The sequence below is a fragment of the Eschrichtius robustus genome, chromosome 6 (genome assembly GCF_028021215.1).
Source record: "Eschrichtius robustus isolate mEscRob2 chromosome 6, mEscRob2.pri, whole genome shotgun sequence".
Lineage (NCBI taxonomy): Eukaryota > Metazoa > Chordata > Mammalia > Artiodactyla > Eschrichtiidae > Eschrichtius > Eschrichtius robustus.
The window spans coordinates 5,380,863-5,403,212 of NC_090829.1; positions in this window are offsets into that span (position 1 = coordinate 5,380,863).

The window sequence follows — 22,350 nt, forward strand, 5'->3', positions numbered from 1 at the left end:
TGGATCTTCGTTTCTGTGCGAGGGCTTTCTCTAGTTGTGGCAAGCGGGGGCCACTCTTCACAGCGGTGCGCGGGCCTCTCACTATTGCGGCCTCTCTTGTTGCGGAGCACAGGCTCCAGACGCACAGGCTCAGTAGTTGTGGCTCATGGGCCCAGTTGCTCCGCGGCATGTGGGATCTTCCCAGACCAGGGCTCGAACCCGTGTCCCCTGCATTGGCAGGCAGCCTCTCAACCACTGTGCCACCAGGGAAGCCCTACAATAAATATTACTGTGATAAAATATGAGAATAAGTCTCATATTCAGAATATTCAAGAGTTATCTGTACATTGTGTCTGGGATTGCAAATGATGGACATTGCCTTGTAAAATATGTACTAACCACCGTGTAGCTTTTTTCTAGAGAAAAAAGTTGCTTTAAGTATCCCTCACTTCAGCCTCAAATAAGGTAAAACAATATAAAAGCATTCTTGCCTCCCTTCCAGGAAAGTAGGGAAGTGGAAGGTAATATTCTTTCCCAAGCTAAAGAAGCCAAATGAATTCATTAAGGGCCAAAGGGCTGCAGGCTTAGAAATAATAAATCCCAAACCTGAAGCAGGCAAATTCAAATGTCTACAAGTGTGTAAACACAACATGCAAAAGAAATCTTGTCCATGATTTGGAAACTGATTTGGGGATGGACCAAAACTGAATCATTCAGACAAGAGATAAGTCCAAGTAAAAAGGTGAGTGGAGACTGCAAACAGAATAGCTGAGATCAAAGCCAAGAGAGAATGGACAAGGAGATAAGATTTGAGAAATAAATTTGGAGTCAGGGAGGATGAGTGAGTGGGGACAGTGCCGTTTAGAACTTGGTTTTATTTAGAAGACCAAAGCCCTGCCAGCTTCCCCACCTTACTCAGCTTTCTTTCACTTTCAGGCTTGTGGTTGGTTTTCTGAGAACATTAGGTGGCACTTACTTTGGGAAAAGAGCAGTTAAGCTAGTTGAGTTTCTCAGAATACAAGGAGCGTTTATGCATTTAATTATCCAGCAAACACATACTGAATATCTGCTACTTATGAGCTCCTCACTGGGTGTTCAGGATTCAAAATATATAAATTTACTTAATTGAACAGGCATTCACAGATAGTCTAAAATATGTATAGGGTTGTTGGAATGTATTTATAATCTAACAGAAACACTGGTTGAGGAAGCGAACTAGTTATACTTCACTTTGATATGCAGCGATAGAAGCATGCACTTAAAATGGAGGTACTACAAACAAGGAAATGATTAGATCTGTAGAGGTAAAGTTAGGGGGCAATGCTTCAAGGAGGGCTACTGGGAGGAGGTGGCATGCTTGCTGGTTGTTGACAGGATTCTCTCCCTACAGCCTCGTAGTCTGGAGACAGATAATCTAGTAGTCATTGTTGAGGTGTGGTACCAGGGGGATCCTCAGGAACTAAGTGGAAATTCAGCAGGATAAGGGAAAGAAGGAAGAGAAGGGAGAAGGGAGGAAAGGAGGGAGGGAAAGAGGGAAAGAGGAAAGGAGAGAAAAAGAAAGGAAAACAAGGGAGCAAATGAAAAGAAATACATTGCAATTTGAAAATTATTACTCTGGGTTTCTGGATTGTAGAAGATTTTAAATCTCTATACTTTTCTATATTTTTTTCATTTTTCTGCTAATGTGTATATTCATTTTTGAGTGGGGAAAACAGTAAAAGTAATTTCTTTAAAGTTTTGCCCAAATATGTGGGAAAAGGCAGCAGAATCCTTTTAAGATAGCAGAGCAGAAAGGATGCTTATTTTTAGGATGGAAATCGTGGAGAATTTCTGGAGCCTACAGCAAGAAGGCAGTTGGCACTGCAATAGTTCCTTAAAAAAAAATCATAGACCCACACGCATGAACTCTACTGCTATACATATAGCCATGAACTTCATGGCTATGCCAGCCCTTGAACTTATTTTCATGATGAGGGAGATGATAGATTTTTTTTTAATCTATTGAAATACTTGCTGAATTAAAGAATATACCTTTAGAGAGTTAAAGGGAAATAGAAATGATGCAATATGATTTAAATGGCTATTAAAACTCCTCTGCAAAGGGCTAGTGTTGACTGAGAAAAGGCAATAAATGTTTCCACTGTGGAGTTCAGAGAGCCTGAAACTGGACAAGGTAAGCGGCATTCTGCAAATCACTTGGTACATTTTGAAAATCAGTAAGTTTGCCAACCCCTTAACGCTGTATAATTTGGACCAGACATCATTGTTCAGGCTCAGGTTTTTTTCCTTGGGTCAGTCTTCCTTTTGCTTCTTGCTGATGTGTGTGTGTGTGTGTGTGCGTATGTGTTTGATACACTATCTACAGTTTTGAAAGGGAACAGAATTATCTAGCAAGCAGAACTTAAAGTATCCTTAAAATCTAGTGAATTGTGAATCTGGCTATTTTCTCTTGTTTTGATACGTTCTCCTGCTTTTTTTTCCTTTATTGTAAGTAAACGTTAATGATTTGTTGCTTTCTTTGTTGTATTTTTTCATCTCGGTGTATGGAAAGTAATGCTAGTAGCTTTTTATTTTTTTAATGCAGACAAAAGTAAAGGCATGTGAAATGTATGTAAAATTGAATATAATAAACTATGAAGCTTTGAGCAGAAGAGATGATTACAACAGGAAAATAAAATTATTAAAATGTTATCACCAAATATACTTCGCAAATGACTTAAAGATGATGGAAATAACTAGTTTTAAACTGTTGCCATCTTTTGAGGTCCAGGTGGTTTATCATTTGAAGTTAAATGCCCTCAGTACAATATGGATTTGTAATATTGTGAAGATCTAGATAATATTAATTATTTATCATTTCAAAAACTGGAAAATACAGAAACGTACTGAGAAGAATTTGCCATCATCCTAATACCATTATTAATGGTACTGCCTAATATTTATTGAGCACTCAGTGCTGCTAGGTACTCTTTCACATTTTCTCCATGGATTGTCTCATTTAATTCTTCCAATAGCCTCATGAGCATAAAGTTATTATTATACACCTCATTTATAGGTTAGGAAACTGAAGCACAAAAAAGAAGCTGGTCGCTTAAGATGGCTCAACTCCATTGGTAAAGAGAATTCAATATGTAGAGAACTGAATTACAGAGTCCCAGCTAACCATCATATGTATCCTGCCCCAGCCCTTACCACTCTTAAAGTCTTTATATTCCCTTCCAAGTTTCTCTGTCTATACATACGTATATTTAAACAATACGTAAATTTAAACAAATGTAATGTATATATATATAAGTTTGTTTGTAGTTTTATTTAACTTAATATTTATCCTGAAATCCTTTCCATGTTATTAAACAATCATTGAAAATATATAATTTTTAGAGTCTGTATTCTATCATGTGGCTAAACCACAACTTACGTCATCATTCTCACTTAGGTAGGCATTTAGACAACTTCATATTTTTGTTAATGTGTGTAATCCTGAATTTACAATCCTCGTGGATAAACCTTTGCTCACATCTCTTATCTGTAGTAATTAATTGGTCAAGAATAAAAACATTTTTCAAGTGCAAAAGACCTTGTTAGCTTATTGTAGGACTGTCCTCTGGAATGAGTATGCTTTCCCCCAGCAGTGTGTAAGAATGTCTTTCCTACAACTTACCACCAGTGCCACATACTTAACTCTTTTCAGTTCAGTACATAGACTGGTTTACAATGTGGATTTATAATAAATATCTTTGATGCTAATGAGATATTATTTTATAGATTTTTTTGACTAATGCAGATCCTATTTTGCCTTTTTATATACTTTTCTTTTTCCACATTTTTCTTTGCATTCTTCATTCTTTTTTACATATAAGATTGCATTATATATTAATCACATTCCAAATGATTTTTTCCAGTTGTCATCAGACTTTTAATTTTTTTATTGAAGTATAGTTGATTTACAATGTTGTGTTAGTTTCTGGTGTATGGCAAAATGATTCATATATATAGATTCTTTTTCATATTCTTTTCCATTATGGTTTATTATAGGATAGTGAATTTAGTTACCTGTGCCATAGAGTAGGACCTTGTTGTTTATCTATTTCATATATAGTAGTTTGTATCTGCTAATCCCAAATTCCTAATTTATCCCTCCCCACCTCCTTTCACCTTTGGTAAGCATAAGTTTGTTTTCTCTGTCTGTGAGTCTGTTTCGTAAATAAGTTCATTTGTATGGTATTTTAGATTTCAACTTTTAACTTTTTAATGGGTTTTTGTTTTTACAAAGTTTAAGTTGTATGAAGCTTTGTTCTCTAGTCTTAAAAAAATTCAAGTGTGTTGAAATATTAAAATCATAGTGCCAGCCCAAGTTTAAATTCTGTCTTTAGGATTCTTAAACCCCCTCTTATAGCACCCTGCTTACATCTTTGGTAATCTATCTCTTGTGTTGCTGTGAAACCCTGTATCCTCACTTGTCTCAGGACAAGCCACCGTGACAAAGTATAGATGGAAGTGTTCAATGGTTGGTCTTTTTAATGATGTTTGGCTTGTACCAGTCAATATGTGTCTATCAGGTCACTGAATGTTTAGCAGGAGTGATCAAGAAGCCACTTCACATTACTGAAAACACAGCGTTGTCTTCACGGTAGTAATTGTTTTGCAACATGACTGCAAACTGATCTATTGTTGGGTCTGTTCTGTAAGCTCTTTAATGGCCATCTACATAGAGAAACTCTTCAAAACTGAGGGTTTTTAATCAGTTATGATTTCCTATCCAGTGCTTGCATTTCACACTGTCCAATTTATGAGCTTCTGTGAGACCTCCTTCCTGTTTTTAATTTCTTCATGCACTCTCATCTTCTTTTTAGGTATTCATTTGCTTTCTTGAAGTCGTCCCATACATTTTGAGACAAATTTTTGTCCATGAAGAGAGCCATTCTCTTCTGCAAATACATTGCCTACATTTGATGAAACAAAAGTTTATACATGCTTATCTAGAAATTACCAGTATTGATCCAATCCTGGGGTTCCAAGAGTCCCGTTTTTGTGATTTTTCTCTCGTTTCCCAAGCAATGTTATCATAATTTATACGTTCATCCATTCAACAAAAGTTTAAAGAAATCTAGAAGATAATGGGGTAGAGAAACACTACAAAAACGTCGCGGGTATGATTAACCTTAAATGGACCTAGATGCTTAGATAAGCGCAGAAGAAGGAACCATGAATCAACTCGGGAAAGCAGGTGTTCAGATTTCTACTGTAGTTTAACAAAATATACTTAACAATGTATTGCAACCATCATTTTATTTTTTTCTTCACAATTTTTTGGGTCAGGAATTGGAGAATGTCTTGGTCGGGCAGTTCTTTTGTGGTCCTGCATGAACTTGTAGTCACTAGTTTGTTGGGGATAAGTCACCTGAAGCAGGTTCAGCTACATAATTGGTGGAGCCCAGTGTAAAATGAAAGAGTGGGAAGCCCTTATTCACAAAGTAGAAAAAAAAGTGCTGTGTTAAAGGTAAAAAAAAAGTTTTCCTTTTTTACACAGTCTCTCTCAACTTGTAATGACATATTTTATTTGCTATTTGATGTCTTTCCAAGTAAAGAAAAAATTAAAATTTTTGATTATCAGCATGAGCAGTACCATTCCTCTTTATGTTATGCAATACTAGCGTTAAATGCAAATCTAAGAATATTTAACTCGTGTGTGAATCACTGAAATTAAACGCAGTGTGCAGGTCCATGTCAGCACTCTTTTGTAGAGATATATTTCGTAGTATATCAATTTGGGAGAATATGGTCTGAAAAAAAATAAAGCATGTTCATTCAAATCAGTACGATACAGAGCAGTATCTAACTGGCAAATATTTGAGATAAACAAAATAACTTAGGAACACGTGGAGCATATATCCCTTAACCAATCATAAATAAAATCATTCTAAAGGGGTGGACACCATTTGTGTCATCAAGGCGGTGCTAGCCATCACAAGACATGTATAGGCCGAGATTATGGTGGGATACTTTTCCATCAAAGAGAAGAATAAATCAGAAGTTCAGGAGTGAAAAAATCTAAGGCATTCTTGGGGAATAGTGATCCTTTCAGAAAGGATGAAATGTATGATTTGGATTTGAAGATAGAATTTAATAAGCCTACAGGGGAAGACATTGCCATGGGCTCAGGATTTGAGACTGTCTTCAAAAGACATTGGTGTGATCTTTGTGGTTTATTGAGCTGCTGAGTCAAACAACCACCACAGTGCATTTTAGGCAATAAATCTGATGGCAGTAAATGGAACTCATTGAGGAGGTAAAGTTTAAAATGGGAGTTCTGTAGGGAAGGAAACCAGTTGTATCGATAAGACAGCAGAAAAAGGCCTGAGTTCAGATAGATGAAATGGAAATGGAGAATAGAATCTGAATTTGAAAGTCCCTAAAAATAATGCGCTTACACACCTGGTGGATCTTTGGTGTGAATAGGTGCAGATATATGTGTACGTAGAGCTGATTCACTTTGTTATACAGCAGAAACTAACACACCATTGTAAAGCAATTATACTCCAATAAAGATGTTAAATAAATAAATAAAACAAAAAAATTATTTGGAAATTTTTAATTTGAATGACTGAGAGATTGTCGGGGAAGTTAGGAGGAGCGGCTGGCTATAGATTGGAAAGTGGATTTGTTTTCAAGTACATGAACTTGGAGGTGGAGCTGTGGGGTGCAGGTCACAAGAGAGTGGAGAGTGTGATGTTTTCACAAAGGAGAGGATACTTGTAGCTTCAGGAAATCATGGTAAATCATGAGCAAGGCAATGGGTTTTTTTTTTTTTTAATTTAACTATAATTGCTTTACAACATTGTCTTAGTTTCAGGTGTACAGCTTCAGATTCTTTTCCATTATAAGTTATTGCAAGATATTGAGTATAGGTTCCTGTGCTCTACTGTCAGTCTTTTATCTATTTTATGTACAATAATATGTATCTGTTAGTCCCAAACTCCTAATTTATCCCTCCCCACCCCTTTCCCCTTTGGTAACCATGAGTTTGTTTTCTGTGTCTGTGAGTAGGTTTATGTTTTGTAACTAAGTTGATTTGTATTATTTTTTTAGATTCCACATATAAGTGATATCATATGATATTTGTCTTCCTCTGTCTGACTTACTTCACTTAGTATAATAATCTCTAGAACCATCCATGTTGCTGCAAATGACATTAATTCACTCAGTTTTATGGCTGAGTAATATTCCATGGTATATATGTACTACATCTTCTCTATCCATTCATCTGTCCGTGGACATTTAGGTTGCTTCCATGTCTTGGCTGTTGTGAATAGTGCTGCTCTGAACAGTGGGGTGCAAGTATCTTTTTGAATTAGAGTTTTCCTTTTCCAGATGCATGCCCAGGAGTGGGATTGCTTGGTCATATGGTAACTCTGTTTTTAGTTTTTCAAGGAACCTCCAGAATGCAACCCATTTAATTGCTTCCAAATATTAGAATAAGAGTAGAGGAGAAAGATTTAGGGGAAGAGACGTACAAGAAGTATTCAAGTAAGTAGGACAGTAACTAAGCCATTTCACCCTAGACGTCAAAATAAGAGAAAATTTCAAGAAGGCAGAGACTCCTAGGACTGTATTTGCGACATTCACTGGAATAGTTTCAGTGAAATGGGTTGTGCAGAAGCCAGATGCCCAAGGGGGTTATTAATCTAGTTTTGAGGTTATATACACAATATTTTAAAAATCAGCTTTCTTGAAGTATGAATTACATGCAGTCATATGCACCAGTTCTGTGTGCATTTCAATGAGTTTTGATGAATTTATACATACCAGCATAATCAAGATATCGAATATTTTCATGACTCCAAAGAGTTCTCTCGTGGACCTCCTCAACTCAATTCCCTAACATGTTGTCCCGGGCAACCAGTGATTGGCTTTCCTTCACTACAGGTTACATTTGTCATTTCTAGAACTTCTTGTAAGTGTAGTCATATAGTACTAAAGAAGGTAATTTTTTGTGCCTGGCTTTTTGTACTCAGCATGACTTTGAGATTCATTCATGTGATTGTATATGTCAGTGATCTGTTTTCTTTTATTGCTGAGCAGGTAGAGTATGGTTTTGAGCAGTGTTACTAGTGAGGTCAGATGCCGTAAGAGACAGATACAAACAAATTTACTGCTTTTTTTTGAAGTAGCAGAAATCTAAGGGTGTTTACAAGCAGATAGAAGAATTCAATAGGGAAACTAAATAGATGATACTAAAAAGGAAAGAATTTATTTTAAATATTCCCAGAGGATAAAAAAAATTAAAATATTCATCAAGGTTTAAATAAATAGATAAATAAATAAACAAATAAATAAAATATTTTCAAAGGGCCATAGGTTATAAGAGGGAAAAAGCCATGAAGTAAGAGTACAAATGGGGAATTTACTCTTAGAATTAAACAAACAAGTAAGACCAAAAGAACAGGAAAAAGTTTGTTTAACAAGACTGGAAAAGATAAGAAGAGCTTCTAGTTAAAGTAAAAATTTCAGGATGTAAAGAATATGTCAGGAATTGTGGCAGAGAGAAGATCATGGGGACAACGTATATCAATGGCCTAATTTTTTTTTAAGAAAGAGAAGCCATTCTCTGAGTGTGAGAAATGTAGGGTTGGAGTTGGAAATTTGAGGAAAAGGGATAATACTATTTTATTAACATGAAACATGGAATCAGCTGGTGACTTCTTAGTATAATCAGCCCATTTCTTATGTATTCTAGTAACATAAGAATACTTATGTTACCTTCCATGTATTTGGAAAGTAGAGGGGTGATCATCACAAATGATCTTGTGTAATTGCACAGTGAGTTGAGTCTGAGGTCAAGAAAGTGAAGGTTTTCAGTGTGCCACAGGAAGCATCATTTAAAACCTAATTTGGGGACCTAAATTGAGAGGGGAAAAAAAGTCCAGGAAATTGTTGGATGACAAGAATAAGAATGGAAATGGAGTGAGAGGCAAAGGAAAAAGAGTGGAAAATCGGAAAACACCCAATTCATGGAACCTTGGATGAATCGAATGGTCCGTAAGTTAGACGCCAACGTGTCCTCTCTGTGAGATGGGTCCTTAGGCGATTGATATTTTCCTGGGTTGGACTAGAAATCTCTGACAGCCCTTTGGGTTAAGTAATTGGAACAACATATACTTCCTCAGAAGACTCAGAGCTGCCTTGCATTCCACACCCTCCCTTTTCTTAAATTGGGAGCTCCCAGAATGCTCTGTGATCCAGTGCTTCTCATTCCTTCTCTATGAAGTCCTTGCAGTTCCCACTCTACCACTTGACCTTCATCCAGTCATGAATAGTCTTAAGATGAACATTTACCATCATCAAAAGTCTACAAACAATAAATGCTAGAGAGGGTGTGGAGAAAAGGGAACCCTCCTCACTGTTGGTGGGAATGTAAATGGGTGCAGCCACTATGGAGAACACTATGGAGGTTCCTCAGAAAACTAAAAACAGAGCTACCATATGATCCTGCAAGCCCACTACTGGGCATATATCTGGAGAAAAACATAATTTGAGAAGATACATGCACCCTATGTTCATTGCAGCACTACTCACAATAGCCAAGACGTGGAAACAACCTAAATAACTATCGGCAGAGGAATGGATAAAGAAGTTCTGGTACATATATACAAAGGAATGTTAGCTATAAAAAAGAATAAAAGAATGCCATTTGCAGCAACATGCGTGGACCTAGAGATTATCATACTGAGTGAAGTAAGTCAGACAGAGAAAGGCAAGTATCATATGATATCTATTGTATGTGGAATCTAGAAAAAATGATAGACATGAACTTACTTACAAACAGAAACCGACTCACAGACTTTGAAAACAAACTTATGGTTACCAAAGGGGAAACATGGCGGGGAGGGATAAATTAGGAGTTTGGGATTGACATATGCACACTACTATATATAAAATAGATAATCAACAAGGACCTACTATATAGCACAGGGAACTCTACTCAATATTCTATAATAACCTATAAGGGAAAATAATCTGAAAAAGAATGGATATATGTATATATATAATGGATTCACACATCTGAAAGTAATATAACATTGTAAATCAGCTATATTCCAATATAAAATAAAAATTAAAATAAATATATATAAGTAGGGAAGAAAAGATGAACATTGAAAACAGCTATGAGATCTATCCATTACCATCTACATTGCCTATATTAAAAACTCCTGGAGTTTTCCTGTACATATGAATAATGAATAATGGTCTTATTAAATGCAGGTTCTGATTAATTGGGTCTGGGCTGGGGCCTAGATTCTACATTTCTAGCAAGCTACCAGAATATGCTGATGTGTTTGAATCACACCCTGAGTAGCAAGGATCTAGCCTATACTTCTTCATCTTGGCCTTTGCAAGCAGAAATAAGTCAAAGGAGAATGAGCTCAAAGATATGACTAAACATGTGGGGAGATTGAATGGAGAGACTATTAAGGTCATTGGACTTGTCAGCATTGCACTACTCAGAAGGAAAACCAACACAGATGGTAACTCATGCCATATAATAAAATGACAGCTGATGAGGAAGAGGGAAAAGCAAGACAAGAGGGTAAAAAATGTGATGAAAATTAAAATATGACTGACAAGGACGCGGAGAGGATGCTATAAATCGATGACCTAGACTTCAAAAGAGGCAACTGTTGAAAGCTTGCCTCGGGAAAGAAAGTCATAGCAAAACATATCATAAACAAATGAAATTCATCTTCTGCTCCGTAACTTTAATAACAAGTTGCTAAACAAACACAAAGGAATTACGCCACGTGTTGCCAAGGTTACTGTTTTTATAATTTAAGTGTTTTCTCACCCGTGGATAGGAGAACAAAACAGCTGAGCTTTGGAAGATAACTTTTGAAGGCTGGATAAAACAATAATCTTCTAGGGATCAGGGAGTTCTCAGCTATTTTCTGCTGAGCTCTCTTTGCTTGCATTGTGTAGCTTTCTCCAGTGTCATTCCTTTCCATTGTCTGTTTATGAGTCTAAGATTTCAGTGGCCTGTCATGCTGAGGCCCCATGCTTCTAAGCACCTTGATCACTGCTGAGAGCTTGCTTATAATTTTTGTGTCCAGCTGTGGGAAAAGCAAATGCTCTTGAAAAAGGAATTGAGGGTTTTTTTCTTTCTATAGGATAAAACTTGGAAAAGGGACCATCGATATAAAATGAGCAGTACTTAGATAACTTTTGTTTTTCACTTCCATTTCCTTTGGAGAGATAAGATTCTTTTCCACTTATAGTTTCTTTTCATGTTGGATCCCCCAGTGAAGGTACAATACTGTGCATTTGGAAGTAGTCGTCAGGGTTTTAATTTCAATGGGAATCAGTGGTAGGTCAAGGCAGAGGGAGTGGTTTAGAGAACCCTTCCCAAGCTCTTTCAGATACAGCATAAGGTACTGAAAAGTGGTGTATGTGCAAAAGCGTGATTACTGCTAAACTAAACCCACTGAATGTGTTAGCGTTACGGGCAAAGATCATTTGATAGATGTTAACAAGATCACATTTGTATTAGTCTCGCAAAGAAACGTTTCCTACATTTGAGATGCACGTGAAAATTTGCTATTGCTCTGTCTTAGTTGCGGTTCCATCAGAGTTAGACCCGTGACAAGGATTTGAAGTTAAATAGTTTCTCTGGCTGTCGAACCCAGCAAATACTGATGGAGAAATGGAAAAGTGGAACAGAGAGGGCAAGACAGCTTTTGGGGCGCGTTATCCTGCAGCTCCACAGTGGGCACATGTTGCTTAGAGACTCAGGCAAAGAAATGCAGCTGGTCCTTGGACATCGGGCTATTGCACAGTGAAGGAGTAAGGCGGGAAGGATCCGGGTAGCGCACCAACAGTGTCTATATCTGCTGCGTACTATGATATAGCAAATTCCAGTTCACGTGTGTCGTCTTTTCCTCCAAGTATATGCTACTCAACCAGAATTAGTTTTGAATGTAAGAAAGAAAGTAAAGGAAGCAGATGATTACTATATGGAGTCAGGAATTTAGAGATGTGAAAGTGTGACAGAAACTTTTGGAACATAATCTTAGCTGTAGTTGTAAACCGACATTCATTGTTAATTAGAAATCTATCAGACTTTATTTTTTCTCTAGAGAATAAGATATACTAAGGAACATGTTGGTGTGTTTTCAGGGATCAGATATCCTGATGATGTAATTTATTCTTTGAGAACAGAAGACAGAGAAATGTGTATTTCCAGTTTGGTGATGAACAAAGTTGATAGCCAAAGTGTAGTGAACAGAGGTGAACCGGTGGCTTCTGCAGTGGGTCTCTGGTGCCCTATGGTGGGAGCAGTGCTCAGTCAGTTGAGTTGGGCTGGTGACTTGGTAGGTCTTAAACCTACTGACCAGATTGTCCCAAGCTTCACTTATCTGTGGGCAGATTAGGTTACTAGGAAGGCTGAACTTCGATTGGATCGTGGCATGACTTGCTTACAGAGGTCTTCCACATCTGTTTGCCCCTGCTGTATTGTTTCTTTGGGTTCCCAACTTGGGCCTCAGTGTATCCCAGCTGTGTTTTCCATGAGTCTGATAACCACTTAATTGTCCTTTGCCAGTCACTGCAAAGCTTTGTTTAATTGACTTTGGAGGTTGTCTACCATGGCTTCAGGTCAGAAGGGCAATCAACCCATTTGAAGTGTCTTGAAGATATAGCAGTATAGAGAGGTAGAATGGAGAATACATGCTTCAAATAAAGATATTTAAATTTAGATATTTTAAAGTACTCACCCAAATAAAGTGTGCACATGGGGTGTGCTAAGCTGATCAGTGGCAGGTTTGTGACTAGGACTCCAGTGAAGATTAAAAATATAAGTAAATAAAAGCTCCAGTTTAATGATCTCTCATTGATGGTTGAAATAATATTTCCCTCCTCTGAAATCTACCTAGATTGAATTTATTTACATTTATATCTGCCTGTCTCATTATGAATATCCTGTCTCTTCCTTCTTCTGTTGAGGGTCAAGTTCATGACCAGTTTATCTTTGATTGCCTCAAAATAGTCCAATGCCTTGCATATACTTGAAATGGGCAGGATTTTATTCATTTTTAAAATGCATACCTTCTTTGTACAACTATTTGTGGGGTTATTCAATGAACCAAGTCTCAGGTGCTGGGAATAGGCAGTGTATAATGGTGAATAAAATAGGCCAGGTCCTTGAGTTTATATGGTTTCATTCTAGTGAAGTCGGCTTATGGTAAAAAAGAATAAAAAACAAAACCCAAAGAAAACAAGAAAAAATCCCCCCCAAAAACAACCAATCAATCAGTAAAAATATTAGCGTACTTTAGGTTACGTGAAATTGTATAACATCTCTTATAATTTTACAAATAATAATGATTTTTCCAAAATCATTAAGCTACACACACTCAATTTTACATTCAAATTTTTCATTCACTTACTTTCTATTGACACATTCTTAGGTATCTTTATTTCTTTGTCTTGTGCATTTTACTTGTTTAAAATTATTAAAGTATATTCAATGCTAAGCCCAGTGGCTGGCACGTAGTATGCTTTCCATAAACAGTGTTTAAGGTATTTAATGTTAAATATATTATGTTCTGCTAACGGTCAGGAACTCGGCCCCATACTTTCCAGCCATCCCTATGTAACTTTCATAACAATTCTGTGATATCAATACAAGTACTACTATCGTCCCCAATTTACAGGTAAGATATTTGAGGCACGGAGCAATTAAATAATGTATTCAATGCCACACCATTCAGCAAGTAATTGTATGTGCAGCAATACATAAAAATGTGTTCCATTTCAGAGCCTACATTCTTAAACACTATACCTAGTAGCTCATATCAGGTCAGTTTGCCAGAAGCAATAACTATACCTATGAAAATTACCAACAATTTCTACAACAAACAATCCAGATATAGAAAACATGAAGGAAAAAGAAGCACAATATATTAAATTTCTCATTAGCTGTCTTATCTGCTGAACATTTATAATTAAAGCCCAAATATTTCCTCCAGAAAATTGAAGGAGGGCTAATGAGAAACCAGAGAAATGAAATATAATTATTGTAAATCTTATATTCAAAACTTTAAATGATATTATACTAGAAATTACACATTAGTGAAACTAAACTCTTGATATCTTTTAAAAAATGGAAATAATGGCATGTCTGTGTTTCTTAACTGAACTTGGATCTGCTCACTGGACGTACAGCAAAGCCAATCTACTGACACCAGGTTGTAGTGGAGGAAAGCACAGTGTTTATTGCAGGGCCAAGCAAGGAGAATGGGCAGCTCAAGCACAAAAGACCCAAACTCCCCAGTGGCTTTCAGGGAAAGGTTTTTAAAGACAGACTGAGGGAAAGGGTCACAAGGTGTGTGATCAGCTCATGCACAGGTCTCTAATTGGTTGATGGTGAGGAAACTGGGTGATGTTTCAAGGCTCGCAGTTGTCAACCTTCTAGTTCCAACTGGTCTGGGCTCTATGTGCTGGTGGTCAGCATGTAGTTAACTTCTACTTGCTGGGGTTTTAGTATCTGCAAAACAACTTAAGGATATGGCTTAGGGTCTTATCTGTAGCCCATGAGAAGGAACTAAAGATCCTTGACTTGTTTTATGGCTAACCTGTTATTCTTTCCTCTTGCTTGACCATTTTCTTTTGTTTCTGCATTTTCTCACTTTTCTGATTAAATTTGTTCTTTGCATCTTGGGGAGGACCTAAGAGGCCAAAGGTTTTCTACAAACAAGAGGTGGGGGATGAAGTGTGAGGGGGTTCTGCCCTCATGAAGGTCCCTGCAGGGTCCTGCTTGGTTTCAGCAAGGTGAACTAAATTTGGGGAAAAGGATCATTACATGAGGGAAGACTTCAGGGATGATTAAAACAAAGCCACATGAAAAGGACAAAGTGTGTTGTATTAACTGAGTTATATAATATTAACAGTGAATATTTAAATGAACACTATCAGCAAAAGAAGCTTTAACAGTCTCAAGATTTTTATTGTCATTTTAAAAAGGTCTCTTCTTGTTTTGGTAGCAATACAGAGCAATTATTCTATCCTCTAAAGTTTTGAATACTCTAACTTGCCTAGTAATAAATAAAAACTCACATTTTACTTAGCGTTTTCAATTTGCAAAAGCACTTTGACACCTTTTCTTTCATTTGGTTTTTTTCAGCAGCCGTGTTGTTAATCTCATTTTACAGATGGAAATACCAAGGCTCAAAGCAGTAAGTGAGTTGCCCAAGTCCATATAGCTAATCCAGTGCCCTGCCAGTCTCTGGTTATGCAAGCCCAGTGCAATTCCAGCTATACTAAAAAGCAAGTTCAAAGTGAAGTTGACTACTCCACCTCTTACTGTCATTGTCCTTATAGAGATATATGAAGAAATGTTCTTTACCTTTGAGGGCCCTTCATTTGAATATATTTGACCTCATAACTTTCTATATTTTTATGATAATTTTCTAAATAAGTGAACACAAATTCTATTCATTCACTAGGATGTCATCTGACTTTTTTTTTCTTTCTAAAATTTGAGGCTGGCTGGTGAAGACTATGTAACTTTTATGGTCAGCAGGATTGAGGGTGGTTAATGAGATCTTTGGTATAAATAGTTTTCAAAAAGATCCTAGAAAACCTATGGTTTCTCTGTGCATTCATTGAGGGCATTCACATCTCTACTCAGTCATAGAGACATTTCTTTCATGGATATCTTAGAGCCTTTGATGAATAAAGAAGACAAAGCTTAAATTGAATCGATCATACAAAGATGAATTTAACTTACATTTAAAGTCAAAATTTTTCCAATCTTTGCACCAGCTTTTTTGTGCATATAGTCTGTAATTTAGTTATTGTCAGCTATGCAGACTACACACCATTACACGGTCTCTACTGAGAAGTTAAAAAGAACACATAAGTTGTCTTTTTTATTAAAAAGATCAAAGCACAGCTACAAAGAAATCTATTTTCTCATAAGCCCTGAAGTGATTAGCAATCTCAATAAAATAAAGATTTTTATTAGAAATCTCAATAAACCATCATTTATCAAAATTACCTCTGTGAATTTGAAAATTAGTAAAAATTTTCGGTGTAAGAACACTCAAAGCAATGCTTATCAAACTTTAATGTGCATACACATTACCATATTTATGAATCAAATGTTATGATGTTTGGGATTTGCTTCAAAATAAATGAGATTTGCTTCAAAATAATGGGTAAGGAATAGGAGTATAAATCCAATATGATTAGCCATGAATGGATAATTGCTGAAGCCAGACAATGAATACATAAAGTTCATCATAATAATTTTACTACTTCTATAAAAAAAGTAAAAATAAGAAAAATGTTTCTCACTCTAATATCCCATATGTTCATAAAGTGCCTATATGTGTATCTATACGTTTGTGTGTGCATGTGTCTATGTGTGGATATGTATGCATGTGTATGTTCCTGTGTTTATGTGTATGTTCCTATGTTTATGTGTATGTGTATACTGTATACACACGTACACAATCACACACATGTTGCTTCCAACTAGAAAGCATGGTGAATAAATATTTTGGATCTGATTACTATTGCTGCAACGTCCTGGAATAAATTATATAGAGATGAAAGGAGACTTTTATTTTTCTGTTCTCTAGAGATTATTTTAATTGTCTATGTGAGAATCAGTTTTTCCCTAAGGAAAAATGGAAGATAATGCATTTTCCAAATAATGTCTTTATGGAATATAAATACACCACACTTATGGTAGTGGGACAAAAAATATTAAAAATTAAATTCTGCAAACAACAACACATCCAAGTTTCTATAGTAGCATAGTAGAAATAATACTTAGTGAAAATGGTGATGGTGGTGGTGGTTTGTGATGGGAAGGGGATGGCCAAGGAATTCAGGGATTTAACATTGAATGGGTCTGTAAGAGTTTATATGATCGAGAGGTAAATGGAATTCCTTACAGAGGCAACCACACATGTGAAGACCCAGAAGTATGAAGAATCGTGGTGTATATGGAGAATTCCAAGATTAATATGACTTGGGAATAGTCTGTGTATTAAAAAGTATTTTTAAAATTCTAGAAAAGGAGAGAGATCTAGGTGAACAAAGCCTTTTACCTATAGGAGCTGGGTTCCATTGATGGTTTTACGTTGAAAGGCAGTGTTTCCAGTTGAGTTTTAGATGGTCATGTTTGCAATTGTTGCTATAAAATTCTGATTGAAATTGAAGAGATTACAGTCGGAGATAACTGTTGGGAGGTAACCATAACTGTCCATGTCTAAATTAAGGCAGTGGCATTAGAGAATAAGTTGAAAGATAATTAGAATATGGAACTAACCCATCATATTGAATGTAGTGAGAAAAGAGGAAGAAAGTATTAAAAAAATTGACCCTTGGATTTCTTACTTGGGAAAAGGGGTATAGAGTTCAGGCCCATAATCATTTATCTACAATCCCAAAACCTATAAATCTCTGAAACCAGGAAATTTTTTATGTTTGTTACCAAAACTCATTTAGTGGAAAACCATTTCTTGAATTGATCCAATACTATTCAAAAATCTTTATGTCTTCCACTTACTATAAATATTTATACACTTGATGCAGAAATATTAATGTGTTTAATTATAAGTCATTGCCCTAGAAAGAGCTGAGAGTGTTGTGTAATACATGATGTATATACCTCATTATCATTATAAAATCCAAAATATTCTGTATACTAAAATATCAATATTTCTAGTCCTAAAGACTTCTACTAGGAATTATGGATATATAGTACTATTTAATAAGATGTCATTTATTAATAAGATGCCACCTAGCCTCTTAAAAGGTAAAATAGCTCTATAAAATTCAAGCATGACCTTCCTGGGCATTACTTGAAGAATAGGTTATAAAGTGAATGATGTCAGATTCATTGATCTGACAAAATGATCAATGACTGAGTCACATGGTAGACCAGGAAGAATATACTTTGAATTTTCCTATTTCTAGATCTCTGGTGCTTGGCTTGTTTACATTCCCTTGACTAGAATACACATGAATACACATGAAAACATTGAAGGGGCAACTCTGAGGCAGAAATATAAACTAAAATATTAGAGACAACTAACTAGGAGAGCATTGAAAGAGTTCTCTGGTGAGCATAGTGTTTCAGATGCACCTTTGTAGGAAATGTCTACCAAATGTATTGCAAATTTCAAAGAATAACATCTCTTCATAGTCAGTTCCAGGATACATAAAACAGAAAAAAAAAAAACTATCTCAGCCCAAAAAAGAGCTACAGTAAGTACCAGCTCATTACCATATATTTTGTCTGAGTTATGTCAATTGATTTGCCTTGCTTGTAGCTTAAGCTTTGAGACTGTTCAATTGAAATGCCCATCAAAGGAGGAATTATGAAATTATGATATACTTGTTCCATGTAATTTTCAGTAGTAAATAGAAAGAGTGAGGTCTATTTTTATATACTACTCTGTCAAAGACTGATTGTGCCATACAGAGTTAAAGAGGCAAGGAAGATTTTATTCAAGACTATTGCAATAGATGTTTCAGTTCACCATTGAAACAAAAGGTAAGAGGGTTTTGAAGCACTGGATTCAGCTAGTGGAAATACTCTCTAGCATGTTGTGGGGGAGATTGGTCAGTGTGATTAGGCCATCTGTGTTTGCTAATTGGTACTTATCTAAGTTAGACTCCTACAATTGCATGGAACCCTGGAGATAGGGGCGCTATGTTTTTTTTTGTTTTTTTTTTGCTTTGAATTTTTTGAAACTTAAAAAATATTCAGGTATAGTTGTTGTACAGTATTATGTAACTTTCAGATGTACAATGTTGTGACAATTTTTAAAAGTTGTACTCCATTTATAGTTATTATCAAATATTGGCTGTATTCCCTGTGTTGTATAATATATCCTTGTAATATTTATTTTATACATAGTAGTTTGTACCTCTTTATCCCCTACCCCAATCTTGCCCCTCCCCCTTCTGCTCTCCCCACTGGTAACCACTGGTACATTTCAAAGGGGACCTGCTCTAAGAAAAGTGAGGTTGGGGGCCTATAGTCAGGAGGAAACTTGTCTAAAGTGTAGCTCAGCTGAGGGGGACATTAGTCTTCTTGGTTATCAGGAATCATCTTCATGATGTATTATTTAGTGGAAAAAAGTGAAGCTTCTACTAATGGCTGACTAGATAATTCAGATGAGCCTTTGCACTAAGGACAAAAGAAATTCTGGACAAAAATCTATACTTTACAATCTTCTTGAAAGCAATAAAGAACTAGCAAGTCAGTAAAAACTTAGGATGTTGAGAGTCAGCAACAAATATAGAAATATAAATTTTTAATCACTTAGATGTGAAAAAGGAAAACAATGGAATAAAATCCTGGGAGAAAATATGGGAAAATACTAAATTTTGAGGTAGAGAGGACATTTTAGCATGGAAACAATAAAATAAATCATAATAATTTAACCACTTAAGGTTTGACTACATAGATACAAAATTTTTCTGAACCATAAAACTATAAAAAAAAGAAGCAAAAGGCAATTCTGGAAAATATTTAAATAAACATAAAAGTTAGATAACAACATTGCTGTTATTGGAAAAGCTCTTGGAAATAAATACGAGCAAAACATTCCAATCAAAAAAAAAGGCTAATAATGTGAACAGGCAATTCACAAAAGAAGGGCCATAAATGACAGAGAAGCAAGGAATAAAAACGCAGCTTCCCTTGAAAGTAAATCATTTCAAATTAAAGCAAAATACTGCTTATCAATTTGGTCCCTATATATCCAATATTGAAGAAAAATCGGTAATATTTGTACATTTATAGAGCATCTTAGTATCGTAAATTGGTGCACACTGTGGGAAAAGAGTTTTGCAGAATGTTTCAGTCCTTGACCTAGTATTTCTTCTAAGACTGTGTCCTCGGGAAATAACAATAGTGGATGTATGTACGTATGAAATAACCTAAATACCTAATAGTCAAGGAATTTTAAAATCAGTTATGAAACATTTAGTTTGTTTGGCTGTTAAATACTCAAAATAAGGAATTATGTTAAAGCTGATATAAGATTACTTACCCAGTGTGAACCTATGTATAAATAATAGAACATAAAACAAAATATGTTTATTTAAAATTTCTTCCCTATATAATTTTTAATTTTCTTAATCTTTTCCAATAGGCATCCTGATTTTAAAGAATAAGGTATTTAAAAATTTCAACATTTTTCCCTTCTTCATGGAGCTTTCTACAATCATTCATTCTCACACCATTTTCTTCTTTTTCTGAAAATTACTAAAAATAATTATATATGAATATAATTGAATGAATATAGACAAATACAACATACATTATATATACACATATATGTGTATATAATATACATATATATAATATATATGTATATTATATATTATATGCAGGAGATACTGCAGGTTCTGTTCCAGACCACCCCAATAAAGCAAGTCACAGGAATTTTTTGGGTTTCCCAGTGCATTTAGGAGTTAACGTTTACACTACACTGTAGCCTATTAAGTATGCAGTCAAAGTATGTCTTAAAAAAAAAGTGACCATACCTTAATTAAATAATACTTTATTGCTAAAAATGCTAACTATCATGTCAGCCTTCAGCGAGTCCCAGTAGGTCACAAATCACTGATCCCAGGTCACCATAGCAAATATAATAATAATGAAAAAGTTTGAAATATTGCAAGAATTACCAAAATGTGACACAGAGACATGAAGTGAGCAAATGTTGTTGGAAAAATGTTGCTAGACTTGCTCAATTCAGGGTCACCACTAACCTTCAGTTTGTTAAAAATGCAATATCTGTGAAGCACAATAAAGTGAAATGCAATAAAACAAAGTATGCCTGTACATACACACACAGAGACAGATATAGACAGTCACAGACGTATGTCTTCATTTATCTCGATATTGATTGGATTACATTGCTTCTTGAATTAAGTCATGATTTTATGGCGTAAATATAAGTAGTCATTAACATATACCTGATTATTTACATTTGAATTTAGAATCGAGACTCAGTAAATACTTGTTCATTGGTTGGTAGAGATGTGGGCAAGTTGTTTGAATCCTTCCAAAGATGTATTCTCCTATGACAAAACTCCAGTTCATCCAGAAAAGGCAAAGTAATTATCCCCTTTTTATGTCTGTCTTAGTCTTGTTTTCTTCACAGGTTAAAAGAATTATGGAATGTCTGGTTTCGTATCACCAAAGCAGCACTCACCTGACTCTCATCTGTCACTGTCATGTACTTTAGTACCTAAAATTGTGTCTTTCTGAAGCCAATGATAATCACTCTTGGGTTGCAGTGGGAAGTCATTAAGCATTTCACAGCAGAAAAAGAAAAAAAAAAAAAAAAAAGAATATACAAAAAGGAAGAAACAGACAGGTCTCCAGGTACCACGAAGCATTTTCAAATAGCTTGGCTAATGGTTATATGGTAAACTACAGCATCTTCAGTGCTATCAGTTTGGTGACCGTGTCTGTTTTGTTTACTGCTTGACCTCAGTGCCTAGTACAGTGTCTGGCAAACGGTAGTCCATTCATAAATACTGTTCTTCAATGAATGAAATTTTGCGAACTGCAACTTTTATGCCTGGATGAAATGGGCTAAAGGTTAACTTGCCATTTTTCAAATAATTTCAAGATTATTTGAAATTCCTTGTGATCTGGATGCTACCTCCATCTTTTTTTTCGGCTTTGGAGGTAGTTTCCCCCAGCTGCTGCTTCATAGCTACAGTTAACCAAGATCACTTACTGTGATCACTTACTGACCCAAGCTGTCTTGGGTCACTGCTAAGTGCCTTAACTTAAGCAGTAGTCCAGAGGAGGGTCTCTTCCTTTGTTAAAATTTCTGGGAGTTATAGGTGCACCCACAGTGAGCCTAAAATGAAGCCAATCCTCCACTCCGTACATGCCCATATGTGTGCGATAAGGTTTTGGTGCTCTTCTAAAAAACAATGCATTTTCCCAGCTGTCAGATACACAGGTAAGACATTGAATTGATCCAGCATGACTGATCTACAAAGATCTACAAAGAGGAAACCCTAAGTCTGTGAGTCTGTTTCTGTTTGGTAAATAAGTTCATTTGTATCATTTTTTTTTTTTAGATTCCTCATATAAGCGATATCATAGGATGTTTGTCTTTGTCTGACTTAACTTCACTCAGTATGACAATCTCTAGGTCCATCCATGTTGCTGCAGATGGCATTATTTCTTACCAGGGGGGAAGGGTGGAGGGGAGGGGTAGTTAGGGAGTTTGGGATTGACATGTACACACTGCTATATTTAAGGTGGATAACAAACGGGGACCTACTATATAGCTCAGGGAACTCTGCTCGGTATTCTGTAACCATCTA